This window comes from Globicephala melas, chromosome 10, assembly GCF_963455315.2.
Source record: "Globicephala melas chromosome 10, mGloMel1.2, whole genome shotgun sequence".
Lineage (NCBI taxonomy): Eukaryota > Metazoa > Chordata > Mammalia > Artiodactyla > Delphinidae > Globicephala > Globicephala melas.
Window position 1 is genome coordinate 37,475,116 of NC_083323.1, and position 22,531 is coordinate 37,497,646.

General features: G+C 36.7%; 1 protein-coding gene across 6 annotated transcripts in view; it reads left to right on the forward strand.

The window, feature by feature from the left end:
* LIN7A (lin-7 homolog A, crumbs cell polarity complex component) overlaps positions 1-22,531 on the forward strand; it is a 392,447-nt gene that overhangs the window by 2,015 nt on the left and 367,901 nt on the right. For 5 of the 6 annotated variants that reach the window (XM_060306831.2, XM_060306830.1, XM_060306827.1 and 2 more), the window contains 3 exons: positions 199-324; positions 2,074-2,191; positions 4,613-4,707. The gene's annotated coding sequence lies outside the window, so the exon portion shown is untranslated. The remainder of the gene's footprint in view (positions 1-198; positions 325-2,073; positions 2,192-4,612; positions 4,708-22,531) is intronic. The other variant, XM_060306829.1, reaches the window with a different exon arrangement.

Sequence of the window (22,531 nt, forward strand, 5' to 3'; positions counted from 1 at the left end):
TTAGGTTAGTCCTGCCACCCACCCCAGCATACTATACAAAGACCATTTTCTCTCTGTGCCCCGACTTGAAAAAGGTGGAGAATCTGACTCCAAAGTCCATAATTTTCATACCAGGATGATTATTAAAAAGAAGAAAGATTTTAGACTTCCAATAAAATATGACAAGGTGAATACCCACATCCATCCCTCTTCTTCTAGAAACCTCACTGAAAAAGAAAGTACGGTGGTGGTGGCGGTGGTGGTGATGGTAAACACCCAGAAGAACAAAGAGAACAGGAGAGGACAAGAAAACAAGTGAGAGAATGGAAAGAAAATGAATTCATGGTATGTGACTGGGGTGGGGGCAGGGGGAGGTGAATGGAGAAAATGGATTTCCTCATCACACACCTGAAATGCCTCAGGATTTGGAGGCCCTGGGTTCCCCTGGAGGTTCAGAATGAAGGTTAAGGGCTTAAAAACCAAAGGCCTAATTAAAAGATTGTGTGAGATGAAATTAAACCCCCACACACACGCTGCTGGGTGGAACCATTTTCTCTGGACCCTGCAGTACATTGTCATGTTTTAAGTAATTTTACGAAACAGATTGTGAATGTAAGTTACATTTCAAGCCAAGGGAAGAGCATACAGTACAGCACAGGAGGAGTGTAGTGGAGAGGCAGAACAGGAGTGGGCAGTAAGACTAGAAACGTGAGCCAGATGCAGAGCTGCAAAATAGCGTCAAATGCAGGCCAGGACCTGAGTTTGAGACCATTCACCTTTGACACTAAAAACCTGTTGACTATCGCCAAGCATGTGAAAAGCTTAAAATCATTAGCCGTTGAGACCCAGTTTGAATCCTAGTACTGCCTGTAATTAGGTGGGAAAACTAGGAAAATGAGCTAATTTCCCTACACTGTAATTTCAGTATCTGTATTTTGAGGCTGATGATCCTTACCTCACAGGATTGTTGCAAGGTTTAAATATGTGTAAATTGCTTAGCACCAAGGCAGTAGCAAACGAAGGTAATTTAAAGCCTGTGAACAAACAGCCACTCCAAAAAATCAACCCCCAAACCTCCAGCTTCATTAACACCCTTGAAATTTTACAGTTAGAAATTTTTGCAAGAAATTATTTTGATTGAAACATGCATGTACATTCCATACTGCTTCAAAAAATAAAATAAGATTTTTGACTAATTCGGAGACAAGGTAGTTGCAATCTTTTCAGTGTTCAAGCCCTCTAAAATTCCAGCTTTTTATAAGTACAATATTTATTTCATTGTATGGCAATAAACGGTATATTTAATATGCTATTCAAGATGACATTTTAAAGAAATCTTAAACAAAGATTAATTGATCAGATTATCCGAGAGAAACTTTCTAGTAAATGGGAAAAGCATAATAATGAAGGAAAGAGTGAAGAGAATCAAAAAGTGTGAAAGACTGCTCAAGAAGGAAAGAGCGGAAGGGAGGAAATTGGAATTGAAATACTTAATGCCTAAGAAAACGTTGCTGAAAATTAGAAGAGCAGAGTGGAATTAGCATTAAAAGAGAAAAAAGCTACAGGAATCCTACAACTTAATTTTTCTTAGGATTACAATTTCTGCCTAGGATCAGTCATTCTTAGTACAGACTAACTTTTTTCGCAGAGAGTAAAAGGGATTAAAGAGTACACAATTGAAAAGTAAGTGTAGACTACCCTGGTCATGTATTCTGCTGACCACACAATTCAACTTTTTGCATAAATTTGTTAAGAGTTAAATGTCTAACTTTGGGTAAGTATTAGAACTACTAAGATTTTCACTTATGACAAAAGCAAAAATGTTATATATTGAATTTCCTGGATATGAAAACTTGGCAAGTACACATGGAATCATTTGCAAAAATTACTTTATCTCTGCAGCAGGTACATGCTGAGCTGAAATTTGAGCCTGCAGAAACACTGCAAATTTATTCTGATTTAGCAGAGAATTTCTGGAAAATATGCTGACTTTCATGGCTTAGTAAATATTTTTAAAACTTCTAAAGTGAAATGACTCATAGTAATGTAATTATAGACTCCTATTTTGAAACTTTCTTCTTTTTGCCCACATAGTAATTACAATAAAGGCAAGGAGAAAAAGGCGGATGAAAGAATTGTTTTAAAACAAATAACATTCCAGTGGATGGGAAGAACTCTACAACTTCAGTTCATTCTAGCAACCAAATATAAGGTATGGGATTCATCCACCAGCCTTATTTTTATTTCTTAAAAAGATCCTAAAATTTAGTGTTAATTAGTAAAAGGTAATAAAAATGTAGCTGTCTTTATCTGAGAAAAACTGGAAAAGGAACGACCTAGGCAAATATTTCCAATCATATTTTTCAAGTTCTTAGGGTTTTTATTTTTTTCATTTTTTTGTTTGTTTTTGTTTTTATCTGTATAGCAATTTCCAGTTGAGGGGGGGAAATCTCATCAATGCAGTTGTGATGGAAAATCCAGTAAAAATGGCTAATATTTTAATCAGATCACCGAAATCCTTGAGAAGTCATTTTAATTCTTCTTCACAGATTATTCCTAAGAAAGTATTCTGTTTCTGTTTTATATTCTTAAACCAAAGCCACTGCTTGTTACTCAATTTAAATATATAAGAAATGATCTCATTTTCAGGGAACAAATGATGAAAAGGAAAAATATCCTTTATAATAAAATAGTTCATAAAGTGTAGTTGATTACCTAACATTACTTTGGGTTACCAATGTGTGTGTGTGTGTGTGTGTGTGTGTGTGTGTGTGTTAAGAAGATATAAAATTAAACTAGAAAATGAAAAACAAGTCCAGTTAACCAAAACAAGAGCTACTCTTATGTAACAAGGAAGTGGGTAATCATTTGGGGGTTTTAAAGACAACACGAGTCTTTCAAATGAAGCTATTTTAAAATTGAAGAAAATATGGAGGCAAAGAAATTGCTTACTTTAAGTAGATAGTGAAAAAAGATATCTCATTTACATGCATAAGAAAATTATAAAGTATTTGGACACTTTTTCCAACCATCATTCTGAATGATGAGACTTCAGATGACTCTTGTGATACTTTTCTGTTTTACCTGTTAATACAAATCCCTACCTGTTTTTAGAATTGAACACCTGAATATTTAGAGTTCTAGAGTGTGTTCAGAATTCCCAGTGGAGATATTTTGTGTATAAAAAGGATTTCAATGGACTTCTCTTTGTTATTTGCTTACACTTGCTTTTTTTTTTTTTTTGCTTAATCCAGATACTCTTATAACTTGGTATGAATATAAAGTTTGCCTCTTTATATCTATATACTTATAACTGTATGTGGATATAGAGTTTCTCTATAACATTATATTGCTTCTTCCCACTGAAACTTTTATTAGCCTAGTATAAACCAACTTATCAGTTTTGAAAGAGTAAGAAAACTGTTATTTTTTTTTGTTTTTTATCATTTTTTTAGTAACATTGTTTCATACCTACGAACTTCAAGTAATGTTTCTGGGAATCTCCCCCTTTCATCTCTGCTGTGACAACCCCAGGAGACAGTACAAAGATTTAGGTTTTTTGATAGATGATTGCACCTGCAAAACTAACTAAAAATGTATGTGTGTGAAATGACTAATTTCTGCTTTCTTCTCCTTTGACATTTCTAAAGTCCATTCCTTCGTCACTCCTTCAGCGAGCTAATCTAGTACCCTGCTAGCCCAACTCCCTTTCTGCAGGTTCAAGTATCTCCTATCACTCGATTAATTCATAGGGGTTTACTGAGTGCCTCTCCCTCCCCATGCTCAGCAGGATTCTCGGAACACAAAGAATTCTTTATAAATGACTAAGAGGTACTAATAAATCCATCTCTGTTCCTAAGTAGCTCACAGTCTAGTCAGGAAGAAAACACGTCAGCAAGTGCCATATGGTTTGTGAGGCCCTTTAGAGGCAGATGAAAAAGCAATAGTGGAGGACCCAAAAATGGAATGGAAGACCCTAGGATTAAAGTAATCATTCTAAAACATAAATCAGTTGTATCACCATCTTGCCTAAAATCTGTCAGTGGCTTCCCACCTGCCTATGGTGAGAAGTCCAAAGCCCAAAGTCTTTGGCATAGACCTGCCGGTTTCACTTGGGATCTATTCTGCTCCCCTAGAGGGCATTTGGAAATGAGTAGTGTACTATTATCTATTGCTGTCTAATAAATTATTCCCTAACTGAGCAGCTTAAAACAACAGATATTTATTATCTCATATGAGCTTCTCTGGATCTGGAATCAGAATGAGTTAGTTAGCTGAGTGGTTCTGGCTCTAATCAAGTGGTAGCCAGGTGGTCTGTTGGTCAGAACTATGATCATGCCAATGGGCAGGGGTATGAGTTCATGCTCACTTACATGGCTGTTGGCAGGAAGCTTCAGTTCAAGGGGCTGTTCAGAGGACATGGCATCTGGCTTTCCCCTGAGCAAGATGAGTGATTGAGTGATGGATTGATTAAGTGATGTGATGTGTGTGTGTGTGTGTGTGTGTGTGTGTGTGAGAGAGAGAGAGAGAGAGAGAGAGAGAGAGACCAAGACAGACTCCACAATCTTTTATGACCCAATCTCATATCAGAAGGGCAATTTATTACTTCTTCTTTATGCTATTGGTCACACAGACAAACTTCGGTACAATGTGGGAGGAGACTATACAAGGGTGTGAATAGGAAGAGTCTGGATGATTGGGGACCATCTTGGAGGCTGGCTGCCAAAAGTAAGAATACTTTTGCTTTGTCGTAGTGACTGGAGTTTACTTATTAACATGGGCAAAGACCAAGGATACTAAAATCTTGTACAGGAAAGAATTATAGCCCCTTACCAAACTGCCAAGAGTGTTGCCAGATAGTTCTTCTACACTTTGTGTATACTGCCTTTTCCTACATGCACACACCTGGCTCTATTCATACCTGGCTTCTCACAGTTCCCTATAAAATCCTAGTCCTTCACCTTCCACAAATCTTCCTTCTGACTGCAGTGCCTTCTTCACCTTGGCAACGCTTCCAACTCTCTCTTTAGTATTTAGTACAAATCTCTTCATCTCCTGGATGCATTCCCTGATCACATTAAGCAGATGAGCCCTTGCTTTTCTCTGCCCTATTCATATATTTGTTATAGCATACACTACTGTAATTACCTTTACCAACCCTTCTCCCCTGTTATAATGTTAGTTTCACCTCAGTGTCCCCATACCTTACACAGGTCCCACACACAGCAAACACTTCTTAATACAAGTTAGTTGAATGAATGACCGAATTAGTGGCATGTTGTCTGTGTTTGTGTACCTGTGTGTACTGGGATTGTGCCACTTAAGAGAAAATTGCGGAGTGTAAAAGCCTGAGAACAACTGATCTGCTCTGTTTCAATCCAGACTCTGCTTGGTTCCATTTGTTTCCCGTTAAAGTACAAATTTGCCTTCACGTCCCATAATCTATTTTTGAAATAAACATTTTATATCTTTGCCAAAAGGATAACCGAAAGTTATATTTTCATAGATCATGTCTATAAATTTTAGGGGGCACTACCTGATTAATACACTTATTTTTCAGAAAATGTTTAAGAGTTTAAGATCCTCTCTAAATCAAGAAAGAATAATCCTGCTTCGGTGCATTTAATGATTTTTAACTGTTGAACTCAAAGAGTTAATATAAATTCTAAATGTGCTATGTTACAGCCTATAGACTTTATTAAAATGAATCTGCAGTAATAGGACAAAAGGTTACTATCCTAAGAGAGTTATTACAAGCATTAAATGAGCCAAGTCATGGGCAAGAGCAATCTAAAGCTATGAAGACTGACGCTTACTATTCTAAAAGAGCTAATGCAATATCCAAATGCATTTACCTAAGGAGTAGTTATTAACTGAAGCACCTATGCTGTTTAGGAATAATTTGGGAGCCTCTTAGGGCTTGGAGTTTTGCTCCTAGAGCTGGGTTCCAGAATTGTCCAGTTTCATGAATTTCTATTTATGAAAGATTCGGCCTCCCAGTCATGATTGTGCCCTGACAGACTTCTGCCAAACCTTCCAGATGTTGAGTGACTTCCTGGACATTCACCTGCTCCAAAACTCCTCTGTTATTCTGCTTGGAGACATGACTAGTTCGATGTATGCTCATTTGTTCAGGTAGCCCTTTCAGCAAAGAGCTATTGAATATCAACTATATGTCAGGCATACATGGATACAGAGGCCAAGAAGACAGACGCTTTTTGTTAGATCGCATGATGTATATGTTCTAGTAGTCAGATATAGAAAATAGTAACTTAGCACACTATAACACAACATATAACTATATTTGAGATAAGGATGTGGGCTATGATAAAAATAAAACAAAGTAAAGGGCAAGTGAGCAAATTCCCTTAGGAAGTGATATTAAACTAAGGCCTGATCTATAGGAAGGAACTGCCAATGGGAATATATGGGGGAAGAGAACTTTAGAGAGAGGGACAGACGGAACACTTTTAAGGTCTCTGTGGATGGAACAAGCTTGATAGGTATGGGAGTTAGAAAGTTAACAGGTGATGTTGGAGCATGTTTAAAGGTGAGAGTTGCTGTATTAGAGACAGGAAGAGCTAGATCCTGAAGGATCTTGTAGACTACAGAAAGGAATTTAGATTTTACTCTAAATGCAGTTGAGAGCTATTGGATGAATTTCAAAAACAGAAGTGTATCTGATTTATGCTTATAAAGTTTGGGGGTTTTGAGCCTCCTATTCTGGTCCTTACCATAACCATTAGCTCCTGAATCTGACATCTGTAACAAAAGGCCTTCAAAGAGGTGGCTTTGGGTTTGCTAATGACACACTGTCCCTTTTTTCTACGATGTTTATATTTTATGGAACTTTAATACTGAATCCCACCTTGACTCAAGTTCAGGAAGCCCTTTCTCCTAGATTCTGTATTCCAGTTTTACCTGTCGTGTAGACAGGCACTTAATTCTTCAATCATTCTTAGCCTTTGCTAATTCTCTTGTCAGGTCCGTATTAGAGAGCTATAAGGAAATTTCACCCTCTTCCCTTGCAAACAACCAACCAACCAACAAACAAACAGAACAAAACCTAAACAACCAACCAAACAAAACCCCCAAACGTCAACATCTTAAACCCCCTTCTGGACTTCATAAGACTCAAGAAAAGTTGAGTGCATTAGCGCCCCCCCAAAAAATACAATTTTAATACTGCCAAATAGTGCCAAATACCCCTTATTCATTCACTGTCATAACTGATAGTAATTTTCCAAATTGGAGTACATACACTCAATGGCTATTCTAGACCCAGAACATCCAGTCTGCTTAATAAAGTTCTTAACCTACTAACCTTAGAAAGAAGATCAGTCATTTTAAAGATATTCCTCACCCCTTTCCTCAAAAACATTCTCCTTGACATCATCAAGACCATGCTTTTCCCATGTATGTTCTCTGTGATGGGAAAACATTAAAAACAAGCAAGAGTCACTTGGTATAAACAAGTACAGAGGAGGCAGAAGCTCAGCTAAGTAGACGCCTCCTTTGTAATTTATAATTTGTCTTCCTGGGAGCAGATGCTTTAGGAAGTGAACTAAATATTTTGTCTTTGAACAACACTGTTTTGAATGACACTTAGACCACAATCAATATTTGAATTAAAAATGTAACTTAAAGGGCTTTCCTGGTGGCGCAGTGGTTGAGAGTCCGCCTGCCGATGCAGGGGACATGGATTCGTGCCCTGGTCTGGGAAGATCCCACATGCCGCGGAGTGGCTAGGCCCGTGAGCCATGGCGGCTGAGCCTGCACGTCCGGAGCCTGTGCTCCACAACGGGAGAGGCCACAGCAGGGAGAGGCCCGTGTACCACAAAAAAAAAAAAAAAAAAAGTAACTTAAAAAAACATACAATTTCCTTAAACATGAACATTTATTCTTTTCAGGATTAGATAAGCAATAATAGAAAAGTGACTGACTTTTGCCCTGTGTACTCCTTTGTTGCTTACCTCATGTGCAATGCCTGTTGATTTTGACAATGCTGCATGTAGTAGCACTCTATAAGACTCTACAGAAGGCAAATAAATTTGAATCTCAACACTGTAAATGCATTGTGGTAATTAAAAAGACCAAACTATTATAATTAAGTTGTAATTAAGATATGTAACAAAAAAAAAAGATATGTAACAAAATTCTTAAATTTCTATGAAAGACAAAATACGTAGAGCAAAGCAAAGACTTTTACTGTAAAAACTAAATTAAATCTATACTAGGGATTTAGTTATGTTGTATATAACTGAATGGTAATCAGATTTTTTTGTGATTGTTATGATAACCCCAGAGTTGACTTGTTTCTCCACAAATAGTATTAGAAAATAACATTTAAGTGATTTATTGCAGTATACATTTAAATCAATTCAAAATAAATAATCCTGTGAATGTTTAACTGAGCTGCTGCAATTTTACTTTTGGTAATTTGATCAAGGTTTTTGTGCAAGATCTAGATCTAAGAGATTTGGGGTTTGTAGGCAGTATTCTTCCTCTGTCTCTCAAAACTACACTTAATCAGCTTAGGTTAGAAAGATGACAATCAGAAAGCTTCCCAAGGAAAAAACACAACCCACTTCAAATTTCTCTTTGGAAATGGAACGTAGGTTAAAAATTTTTTTTTAAATAACAGTAATACCATTGGCATGCAATCAAAACAGATTTATTAAGAACAAAAGAGCATAACTATTTTAACTCTACTTTAAACTTATCTGTAACCTCCCTTATTAAGAAAAAGAACCAAGATGTCTAACCATATGATAGAGGCAAATTAACAAAATTTGAGGTGTACACTTTGAAAATACATCAGGTCAAAATACAAGTGGAAGCATTGATAATGAACATGTGTAGCTAACATTTATCCAAGAGGAGAGAGAAATGGAGAAACTTAAGAACATTTAAAAACTATGATTTTTTTCCACTCACTCAAATAACCTTTGATATAGGCCAAACAAGTTGTAAATCCCAGTTCAACAAAAGCAAATGAGTAAATATAATAGGGAGAACCAGGGAGAAATTGTTATAATAGAGAGCTTAGGAGTTCAGGCTCCTGAATCAGACAGTCCTTGCTTTCAGTCCTTGCTCTATCACTTATTAGCTGTGTGATTTGGAGCAAGTCTCTTATTCTAAGACTCAGTTTCCTCGTGTGTAAAATGGGAATAATACTGGTGAGCTTAAGTGAGATAATGCATATAAAGCACTTGGTGCAGTGCCTAATTCATAATTGGTACTAAACAAATGGTTATTTCCATTCATTGATTCAGCATGTATTTATTAGGCATCAGGTATATGCCAAGCATTCTGTTGGCTAATTGGAATATAACAGGAGCAAGATTCTGTTGTCATCAAATTTATAGTTTAGTTAGGAAAGAAACTTAAATAATCAATTACAAGAAAAGTGCTGTGGGAGTATGGGAGTACATGATCATTCTTGAAAAAAGTGGGGGAAGGAGGTAAGCCAGAGAAGGCTGCTTGAAGGACATGATTTTTAAATGTGGAAATGCAATAATAGACAGGGGTTGAGCAAGAAACAAGTACAAGAGTGTTCCAAGCAGAGGAAAAAGCTTATGAAAATAGCTATAATTTTTTCAGAGGTTCAGATAGACAAATGCCTGTCTCATCTTCATCTCTGGCCATGCTGTAACCTCTGTCTTGAGCACACTTGAGCCTCTTTGTATTCTCCCTGCCCCATCTCACCTCACCCAGACACAGTGGTTCTAACGGTCAAGTGAAGACATGGCCAGGACTTGTAATGTCGTCTTAGTGCTTTTTAAGCCACATAAAATAATATGGAACTTATCTTCAGGGTCACAGGAAATTGGAGGCTTTTAAGTACATTTACATGAGTGTGTGTGGGTGTGGGTATCAGACAGTGTTGTTTCCTGGAGGGTTATAGTCCCCATTGCATTTTACTAGGGCAGCATCAAGTTACCTTGGAGAAAGGAGAAATGGATCTTCCTGGGCTGCCGAGAAAAGAGGACCATAGATGGAATAGTCCAGAAGCATCAAGTAATAGCATTAATTTAAGTTTCAGATAGCCCCATGGTTAATGTGCAAACAGTATCTGCCATGATACTAGACTTTTTTTTTTTTTTTTTTTTTGTGGTACGCGGGCCTCTCACTGTTGTGGCCTCTCCTATTGTGGAGCACAGGCTCCGGACACACAGGCTCAGCGGCCATGGCTCACAGACCCAGCCGCTCCGTGGCATGTGGGATCTTCCCGGACCGGGGCACGAACCTGTGTCCCCTGCATCGGCAGGTGGACTCTCAACCACTGCGCCACCAGGGAAGCCGTAGACTTTTTTTTTTTTTTACAATCACAGACAATTTATTATTCAAAAAAAAAAACTGAGGCATAAGGACTCAAAGAAATTAACAGAAGATATTTTACAAGGGACCTTGAAATACTAGACTATTTGATATATAGATCACAAAGGAAAACTGTACCCAGCAGGATATAAATGTTTAAATGTGCAGAATATATAGTCCAAAATACTTAGTAATGGCAGTGATGACAACAGAAGCATGATGGTACACTGAGAAAACTCACAGAAGACTTTATGCCAAATTATGACCCAAGAAATGGACCATTCAGGTCAGACACAGAAGAGAAACTGGGGAATAATTTGATTTGCCTAGTGTACTCCAGATAAACTCCAAATTCTTCAACCTAACTTACAATGCCCTCCATGAACTATCCTCTCTTTCCCTCCCCTTCATCATCTCTTACCAGATCTCTAAGTTGCTTTATGACTGGTTCTCACTCTCCTCTGCTAATACACATTGTTTTATTTTGCTAGACCATTCTTTTCTTTTTTCCTAAGATAATTCCTCCTCAGCCTGAAGATCCCTCCTTGTACATTGCCTCTTCCAGGAAGACTTTTCTAAGTATAGTAGGTGCCTCTGTTTCCACTGTCTTAGCACTTATCACAATCCACTCTCTGCCACAGTAAACTCTAACTTCTGAGGGTAAGGATCAGGCTTATCTTGGTATCCTTGATATCTAGCATGGTAATGTTACATGGTAGATATTTAATAGGTGTCTTCTGGAGACTGTATCTGATTGACCAATTGACTTAAAGAGTGAGTGAATGAATAAGGGAATAAAAGACACACACACAGTCCCTCCCATCAGGAAGCTTGCACAAGCCTCTTAAATAGCCTCATCCACCAGAGGGCAGACAGCAGAAGCAAGAACAACTACAGTCCTGCAGCCTGCGAAACGAAAAACACATTCACAGAAAGAGAGACAAAATGAAACGGCAGAGGGCTATGTCCCAGTTGAAGGAACAAGATAAAACCCCAGAAAAACAATTATATGAAGTGGAGATAGGGAAACTCCCAGAAAAAGAATTCAGAATAATGATAGTGAAGATGATCCAGGACCTCGGAAAAATAATGGAGGCAAAGATCGAGAAGATGCAAGAAATGTTTAACAAAGACCTGTAAGAAGTAAAAAAGAAACACCTAGAAGAATTAGGGAACAAACAAACAGAGATGAACAATACAATAACTGAAATGAAAAATACACTACAAGGAATCTATAGAAGAATAACTGAAACAGAAAACGGATAAGTGACCTGGAAGACAGAATGATGGAATTCACTGCCACGGAAAGAATAAAGAAAAAAGAATGAAAAGAAATGAAGACAGCCTAAGAGAACTCTGGGACAACATTAAACGCACCAACATTCGCATTATAGGGGTCCCAGCAGAGAAGAGAGAGAGAAAGGACCCGAGAAAATATTTGAAGAGGTTATAGTCGAAAACTTCCCTAACATGGGAAAAGAAATAGCCACCCAAGTCCAGGAAGTGCAGAGAGTGCCAGGCACGATAAACCCAAGGAGAAACATGCTGAGACACATAGGAATCAAATTGACAAAAATTAAAGACAAAGAAAAATTATTAAAAGGAACAAGGGAAAAACGACAAATAACATACAAGGGAACTCCCATAAGGTTAACAGCTGATTTCTCAGCAAAACTTCTACCAGAAGGGAGTGGCATGATATATTTAAAGTGATGAAAGGGAAGAACCTACAACCAAGATTACTCTACCCAGCAAGGATCTCATTCAGATTCGATGGAGAAATCAAGAGCTTTACAGACAAGCAAAAGCTAAGAGAATTCAGCACCACCAACCAGCTCTATAGCAAATGCTAAAGGAACTTCTCTGAGTGGGCAACACAAGAGAAGAAAAAGACCTATAAAAACAAACCCAAAACAATTAAGAAAATGGTAATAGGAACATACATATCAATAACTACCTTAAATGTAAATGGATTAAATGCTCCAACCAAAGGACATAGACTGGCTGAATGCTGAATGGATACAAAAGCAGGACCCATATATATGCTGTCTACAAGAGACCCACTTCAGACCTAGAGACACATACAGACTGAAAGTGAGGGGATGGAAAAAGGTATTCCATGCAAAAGGAAATCAGAAGAAAGGTGGAATAGCAATTCTCATATCAGACAAAATAGACTTTAAAATAAAGAGTGTTACGAGAGACAAAGAAGGACACTACATAATGATCAAGGGATCAATCCAAGAAGAAGATATAACAATTGTAAATATTCATGCACCGAACATAGGAGCACCTCAATACATAAGGGAAATGCTAACAGCCATAAAGGGTAAATCGACAGTAACAAAATCATAGTAGGGGACTTTAACACCCCTCTTTCACCAACGGACAGATCATCCAAAATGAAAATAAATAAATAAACACAAACTTTAAATGATACAATAAACAAGATGGACTTGATTGATATTTATAGGACATTCCATCCCAAAACAGCAGATTACACTTTCTTCTCAAGTGCTCATGGAACATTCTCCAGGATAGATCATATCTTGGGTCACAAATCAAGCCTTGGTAAATTTAAGAAAATTGAAATTGTATCAAGTATCTTTTCCAACCACAATGCTGTGAGACTATATCAGTTACAGGAAAAACCTGTAGAAAATACAAACACAAGGAGGCTACTAAATTCACTACTAAATAACCAAGAGATCACTGAAGAAATCAAAGAGGAAATCAGAAAATACCTAGAAAAAAATGAAAACACGACGACGCAAAACCTATGGGATGCAGCAAAAGCAGTTCTAAGAGGGAAATTTATAGCAATACAATCCTACGTCAAGAAACAAAAAACATCGCAAATAAACAACCTAACCTTACACTTAAAGCAATTAGAGAAAGAAGAACAAAAAAACCCCAAAGTTAGCAGAAGGAAAGAAATCATAAAGAACAGATCAGAAATAAAAAGAAATGAAGAAAATGATGGCAAAGATCAATAAAACTAAAAGCTCGTTCTCTGAGAAGATAGTTAAAATTGATAAACCATTAGCTAGACTCATCAAGAAAAACAGGGTGAAGATTCAGATCAATAGAATTAGAAATGAAAAAGGAGAAGTAATAACTGACACTGCAGAAATACAAAAGATCATGAGAGATTACTACAAGCAACTATATGTCAATAAAATGAACAACCTGGAAGAAATGGACAAATTTTTAGAAAAGCACCACGTTCTGAGACTGAACTAGGAAGAAATAGAAAATATAAACAGACCACACACAAGCACTGAAATTGAGAGAGAGATTAAAAATCTTCCAACAAACAAAAGCCCAGGACCAGAAGACTTCACAGGCAAATTCTATCAAACATTTAGAGAAGAGCTAACACCTATCCTTCTCAAACTCTTCCAAAGTATAGCAGAGGGAGGAAGACTCCCAAACTCATTCTATGATGCCACCATCACCCTGATACCAAAACCAGAATAAGATGCCACAAAAAAAGAAAACTACAGATCAATATCACTGATGAACATAGATGCAAAAATCCTCAACAAAATACTAACAAACAGAATCCAACAGCACATTAAAAGGATCATACACCATGATCTAGTGGGGTTTATCCCAGGAATGCAAGGATTCTTCAATATACGCAAATCAGTCAATGGGATAAACGATACTCACAGACTGCAGGAGAAAAAGCATATGATCATCTCAGTAGATGCAGAAAAACTTTTGACAAAGTTCAACACCCAGTTAGGATAAAAACCATCCAAAAAATAGGCATAGAGGGAAGCTAACCTCAACATACTAAAGGCCATATATGACAAACCCATAGCAAACATCATTCTCAATGGTGAAAAACTGAAATCATTTCCTCTAAGATCAGGAAGAAGACAAGGTTTCCCACTCTCACCACTATTATTCAACGTAGTTTTGCAAGTTTTAGTCACAGCAATCAGAGAAGAAAAAGAAATAAAAGGAATCCAAACCGGAAAAGAAGAAGTAAAATTGTCACTTTTTGCAGATGACACGATACTATACATAGAGAATCCTAAAGATGCTACCAGAAAACTACTAGAGCTAATCAATGAAATTGGTAAAGTAGCAGGATTCAAAATTAATGCACAGAAATCTCTTGCATTCCTATACACAAATGATGAAAAATCTGAAAGAGAAATTAAGGAAACACACCCACTTACCATGGCAACAAAAAGAGTAAAATAGCTAGGAATAAACCTACGGAAGGAGGCAAAAGACCTGTATGGAGAACACTATAAGACACTGATGAAAGAAATTAAAAGTGATACAAACAGATGTTTGTATCATGTTCTTGGATTGGAAGAATCAACATTATGAAAATGACTATACTACCCACAGCAATCTATAGATTCAATACAATCCCTATCAAACTACCAATGGCATTTTTCAGAGAACTAGAGCAAAAAATTTCACAATTTGTACAGAAACACAAAAGACTCCGAATAGCCAAAGCAATCCTGAGAAAGAAAAACAGCTGGAGGAATCAGGCTCCCTGACTTCAGACTATGCTACAAAGCTACAGTAATCAAGACAGTATGGTGGCACAAAAACAGAAATATAGATCAGTGGAACAGAATACAAAGCCCAGAGGTAAACCCACATACATATGGTCACCTTATCTTTGATAAAGGAGGCAAGAATATACAATGGAGAAAAGACTACCTCTTCAATAAATGGTGCTGGGAAAACTAGACAGCTACATGTAAAAGAATGAAATTAGAACACTCCCTAACACCATACACAAAAATCAACTCAAAATAGATTAACGACCTAAATGTAAGGCCAGACACTATAAAACTCTTAGAGGAAAGCATAGGCAGAACACTCCATGACATAAATCACAGCAGGATCCTTTTTGAACCACTACCTAGAGAAATGGAAATAAAAACAAAAATAAACAAATGGGACCTAATGAAACTTAAAAGCTTTTGCACAGCAGAGGAAACCATAAACAAGACAAAAAGACAACCCTCAGAATAAGAGAAAATATTTGCAAATGAAGCATATGACAAAGGATTATTCCCCAAACTTTACAGGCAGCTCATGCATCTCAATATCAAAGTAACAAACAACCCAATTCAAAAATGGGCAGAAGACCTAAATAGACATGTCTCCAAAGAAGATATACAGATTGCCAACAAACACATGAAAGAATGCTCAACATCATTAATCATTAGAGAAATGCAAATCAAAACTACAATGAGGTATCACCTCACACCAGTCAGAATGGCCACCATCAAAAAATCTACAAAGAATAAATACTGGAGAGGGTGTGGAGAAAAGGGAACCCTCTTGCACTGTTGGTGGAAATGTAAATTGATATAGTCACTATGGAGAACAGTATGGAGGTTCCTTAAAAAACTAAAAATAGAACTGCCATACAACCCAGCAATCCCACTCCTGGGCATATACCCTGAGAAAACCATAATTCAAAAAGAGTCATATATCACAATGTTCATTGCGGCTCTATTTACAATAGCCAGGATGTGGAAGCAACCTAAATGTCCATCGACAGATGAATGGATAAAGATGTGGCACATACATACAATGGAATATTACTCAGACATAAAAGGAAAGGAAATTGAGTTATTTGTAGTGAGGTGGGTGGACCTAGAGTCTCTCATACAGAATGAAGTAAGTCAGAAAGAGAAAAAGAAATACTGTATGCTAACACATATATATGGAATCTAAAAAAAATTAATTAAATTAAATGATTCTGAAGAACCTATGGGCAGGACAGGAATAAAAACGCAGACATAGAGAATAAACTTGAGGACACAGGGAGGGGGAGGGGTAAGCTGGGATGAACTGAGAGAATGGCATGGACATATATGCACTACCAAATGTAAAATAGCTAGCTAGTGGCAAGCAGCCCCATAGTACAGGGAGATCAGCTCAGTGCTTTGTGACCACCTAGAGGGGTGGGATAGGGAGGGTGGCAAGGAGATGCAAGAGGGAGGAGATATGGGGATATATGTATATGTATAGCTGATTCACTTTGTTATACAGCAGAAACTGTCACACCATTGTAAAGCGGTTATACTCCAATAAACATGTTTAAAAAAAAAAAAAAGCTATGAGAATTCAGCACCACCGAACCAGCTTTATAGCAAATGTTAAAAGAACTTCTCTAAGTGGGAAACACAAGTGAAGAAAATACCTACAAAAACAAACCCAAAACAATTAAGAAAATGGTAATAGGAGCATACATATTGATAATTACCTTAAATGTGAATGAATTAAATGCTCCAACCAAAAGACACAGGCTCACTGAATGGATAAAAAACAAGACCCATCTATATGCTGTCTACAAGAGACCCACTTCAGACCTAGGGACGCATACAGAGTGAAAGTGAGGGGATTGAAAAAGATATTCCATGCAAATGGAAATCAACAGAAAGCTGGACTAGTAATACTCAGATAAAATAGACATTATAATAATGTTTCAAGAGACAAGGAAGGACACTACATAATGATCAAGGGATCAATCCAAGCAGAAGATATAACAATTATAAATACATATGCACCCGGCATAGGAGCACATCAATACATAACGCAAATGCTAACATCTATAAAAGAGGAAATCTACAGTTACACAGTAATAGTGGGGAACTTTAACGATTCAGTTACAACAATGGACAGGTCATGCAGACAGAAAAGTAATAAGGAAACACAAGTTTTAAATGACACAATAGACCAGATAGATTTAATTGATATTTATAGAACATTCCATCCAAAAAACAGCAGATTGCACTCTCTTCTCAAGTGCACATGGAACATCCTCCAGGATAGATCACATCTTGGGTCACAAATCAAGCCTTGGTAAATTTAAGAAAATTGAAATCATATCAAGCATCTTTTGTGACCACAGTGCTATGAGATTAGAAATCAATTACAGGGAAAAAAATGTAAAAAGTACAAATGCAAGGAGGCTAAACAATACATTACTAAATAACCAAGAGATAACTGAAGAAATTAAAGAGGGAATCAAAAATTACCTAGAGACAAATGACAATGAAAACACGATGATCCAAAACCTATGGGAAGCAGAAAAAGCAGTTGTAAGAGAGAAGTTTATAGCAATACAATCCTACCTTAAGAAACAAGAAAAATCTCACATACACAATCTAACCTTACACCTAATGGAACTAGCGAAAGAAGAAGAAACAAAACCAAACTTAGTAGAAGAAAAGAAATCATAAAGATCATAGCAGAAATAAATAGAAGCAAGCAAAGTAATAGCAAAGATCAATAAAACTAAAAGCTGGTTCTTTGAGAAGATAAACAAAATTGGTAAACCTTTACCCAGACTCATCAAGAAAAAGAGGGAGAGGACTCAAATCAATAAAACTAGAAATGAAAAAGAGAATTTACAACAGACACCACAGGAATACAAAGCATCCTAAGAGACTACTGCAAGCAATTCTATGCCATTAAAATGTAGCCTGCAAGAAATGGACAAATGCTTGGAAGGTATAACCTTCCAAGACTGAACCAGGAAGAAATAGAACATATGAACAGACCAATCACAAATAATGAAATTGAAACTGTGGTTAAAAGTCTTCCAACAAACAAAAGTCCTGGTCCTGTAGATGGCTTCACAGGTGAATTTTATCAAACGTTTAGAGAAGAGCTAACACCCATCCTCAAACTCTTCCAAAAAATTGCAGAGGAAGGAACACTCCCAAACTCATTCTACGAGGCCACCATCACCCTGATACCAAAACCAAAGATACTACAAAAAAAGAAAATTGCAGACCAGTATCATTGGTGAATATGATGCAGAAATCCTCAACAAAATATTAGCAAACAGAATCCAACAATACATTAAAAGGATCATGCACCATGATCAAGTTGGATTTATCTCAGGGGTGCAAGGATTCTTCAATATACACAATTCAATCAATGTGATACACCATATTAACAAACTGAAGAATAAAAACCATATGATCATCTCAATAGATGCAGAAAAAGCTTTTGACAAAATTCAACTCCGATTTATGATAAAAACTCTCCAGAAAGTGGGCATAGAGGGAACCTACCTCAACATAGTAAAGACCATATATGACAAGCCCACAGCAAACATCATTCTCAATGGTGAAAAACTGAATGCATTTCCTCTAAGATCGGGAACAAGACAAGGATGTCCATCTCACCATTGTTATTCAACATAGTTTTGGAAGTCCTAGCCACGGCAATCAGAGAAGAAAAAGAAATAAAAGGAATCCAAATTGGAATAGAAGAAGTAAAACTGTCACTGTTTGCAGATGACATGATATTAGACATAGATAATCCTAAACATGCCAACAGAAAACTACTAGAGCTAATCAATGATTTTGGTAAAGTTGCAGGATATGAAATTAACGCACAGAAATCTCTTGCATTCCTATACACTAACAACAAAAGATCAGAAAGAGAAATTAAGGAAACGATCCCATTCACCATTGCAACCAGAAGAATAAAATACCTAGGAATAAACCTACCTAAGGAGGTAAAAGACCTGTACTCAGAAAACTGTAAGACACAGATGAAAGAAATCAAAGCTGACACAAACAGATGGAGAGATATACTATGTTATTGGATTGGAAGAATCAATATTGTGAAAATGACTATACTACTCAAAGCAATCTACAGATTTAATGCAATCCCTATGAAATTACCAATGGCATTTTTTTACAGAACTAGAACAAAAAATATTAAAATTTGTATGGAGACAAAAAAGACCTCGAATAACCAAAGCAATTTTGAGGGAAAAAAGCAGAGCTGGAGGAATCAGACTCCCTGACTTCAGACTATACTACAAAGCTACAGTAATTAAGACAATATGGTACTGGCACAAAAACAGAAATATAGATCAATGGAACAGGATAGAAAGCCCAGAGATAAACCCATGCACCTATCGTCAACTAATCTATGACAAAGAAGGCAAGGATATACAATGGAGAAAAGGCAGTCTCTTCAATAAGTGGTGCTGGGAAAACTGGACAGCTACATGTAAAAGAATGAAATTAGAACACTCCTTAATACCATACACAAAAATAAACTCAAAATGCATTAAAAACCTAAATGTAAAGCCAGACTCTATAAAACTCTTAGAGGAAGACATAGGAAGAACACTCTTTTACATAAATCACAGCAAGATCTTTTTTGACCCACCTCCTAGAGTAATGGAAATAAGAACAAAAATATACAAATGGGACCTAATGAAACTTCAAAGATTTTGCACAGCAAAGGAAACTATAAACGAGACAAAAAGACAACCCTCAGAATGGGAGAAAATATTTGCAAATGAATCAACAGACAAAGGATTAATCTCCAAAATACATAAACAGCTCATGCAGCTCAATAACAAAAAATCAAAGAACCCAGTCAAAAAATGGGCAGAAGACCTAAATAGACATTTCTCCAAAGAAGACATACAGATGGTCAAGAGGCACATGAAAAGCTGCTCAACATCACTAATTATTAGAGAAATGCAAATCAAAACTACAATGTGGTATCACCTCACACTACGTAGAATGGGCCTCATCAGAAAATCTACAAACAACAAATGCTGGAGAGTGTGTGGAGAAAAAGGAACCCTCTTGCAGTGTTGGTGGGAATGATATAGCCACTATGGAGAACAGTATGGAGGTTCCTTAAAAAACTAAAAATAGAACTACCATATGACCCAGCAATCCCGCCACTGGGCATATACCCAGAGAAAACCATAATTCAAAAGGACACATGCACCTCAATGTTCATTGCGGCACTATTTACAGTAGCCAGGTCGTGGAAGCAACCTAAATGCCCATCGAATTTAAGCCTCAGAAAAATTAATGCCTTGCTGAAGACTAAACTGATAGTATGTAGAAGAGCTTGGAATAGAATCAAATTAGATATAGTAAGATTTTGAGTTAGAGAGTAAAGTGTAAACACAAAAATATTTTTATGGAGTTGTAGAAAAAGATAGAGTACTGGGTAGACTCACTTGTATTGATATTTACAGTGAAACAAATATGGTCACCTTTGATGCCAGTATAAACTTTGATGTTCCACAGTTTTATGGACATGATATAATAATTGTACTTTTTTAAAACTTCAAAATATGTGGGTAAAAGTATTGTGGTCTAACTAGTATTTGAATCTTGGGTAAAGCATGTACTTTTCTTCTTGGGTCATGTGGTCATGATTTATTCACGATGCAAAAGCTGAGAGCTGGAAATCCAGCTCCAGATATCCTAGATCTGCTGATTAACAAATATCAGCATTTTGACCAGCAGCATTTGCACAATTTTTCTCAGAGTAAACGTATTATTAGGAGTGGAAATTTAAAAAAATCTAAATCTCAAATACCTTTAATGCACATTAATTAAAATAAATTATAAATGACACCCCCAAGCTTGAATAACTAGAATATTGAGAGAATAAGAAACTTAAAGTTCCTGATATGAGTATTTTGAAAATACAAAGCAATTGGCCAGGCTTTAACATCAAGTAAATAGTAGAATAGAAGTTTGAAGAATATTTATAAGTCAGTCACCTATCAAGACACTAAAATATAACATTAGCAAGGTTTGGGTGATGCTCCTTTCTTGTTAGATCTTACTATCGTAAGATTTATATCCTATCACCCATAAATGTAGTAATTTATTTGCAAGAAGATCTATGAGATTTTAGTTTTATGATTGTTATTTTTATTATTAACCTTGAGCTTTTGATGCTTGTTTACTTGGGTGTTATGGAAAATTGTACTTAATCTTTGTGGATTTTTTTTTTAGGAAATTAGATTTTAAATCGTTCATATTTAAGCTGCTGGCAATTACTTAATTGATCTTGTTATCACTGACACAATTTCTTTACAATAGAATTAAGTCAGTATGTACACAAGATTGTTCAGAGTCTCACAGAATTAGAAATGAATGAATTAATATCACTTACGATTAAATAAAAATAGTGTATGAATATAACAGAAACATCTGTAAAAAATAATATCATTACAATATCAGCAAGAATCTGTGAACTTTGGGTTTCCCTGGTGGCGCAGTGGTTGAGAATCTGCCTGCAAATGCAGGGGACACGGGTTCAAACACTGGTCTGCGAAGATCCCACATGCCGCAGAGCAACTAGGCCCGTGAGCCACAACTACTGAGCCTGCATGTCTGGAGCCTGTGCTCCACAACAAGAGAGGCCGCGATAGTGAGAGGCCCGCGCATCGCGATGAAGAGTGGTCCCTGCTTGCCGCAACTAGAGAAAGCCCTCGCACAGAAACGAAGACCCAACACAGACAAAAATAAATAATAAATAAAATTAAAAAAAAAAAAAAAAGAATCTGTGAACTTAAACCAAGTATCCTGAATTTCTATAGAGGATTACCAGACCCCAGCCAGTTGGGACTAATACCTATGTTCTCGTCTTGTTTTTGAATGATGTATAATGTCTGAGCTGGGCCCCAAACCTTGGATGAGATACTCCAGGTACTTTTTCCTACCTCTCTGCTGCCTGGCTGCAGAAAACCCTGTGGAAGACTCCAAGACCTTAGAAAATGGTGGAACTACCTGACAGGAATCTATGTCCCTGACAAATCATAAAGAACAGTCTTATGTCCCTGTCACTTCCTAGGTGAGATGGAATGTGAGTGAAAAATAAACCTCTATTGTGTTAAGCCGTTGAGATTTAGGGACAGTCTGTTACAGTAGGTAGCCTAACATGAATAATACAGAGGGTGTGAGGAAAACCCCAACCTTGTCTCATGCTTTCCTCTCAGCATCCTCAACCTTGCTGTATATTAAAGTATCATTAATTATGTACCCATTGGTCTAAATAAAGGTGGCTTTGATCTGGATATTGCTAGAAAATCTATCAGTTGTTTCCAGCATTCCTACAATAAGAAATATGGGTCTAAATTAGAAGTATACAGTGCTTGCCATAGGGCCAAAATATTCTCCCTTGTCCCATAAAACACTGAAATGATTTTGTTAATGATTACTGATATTTTCCTCTCCCACAAGGATCATATTTTCTGCTAAGATATTTCTATTAGACAATTTCCTATCAGTGGAAAAAGAACAATTTGGGATTCTAGGGAGTCTGATATAATGAAAAGCTATATTGGTAGTTCAAACTCATCAAATCATGAAATGCTCATTCCAATTAGAGTTAATCCTCAAGTTATTTGAACTTCTAAGATGAATGTATTTTCTATTAGTAAACCAAAATT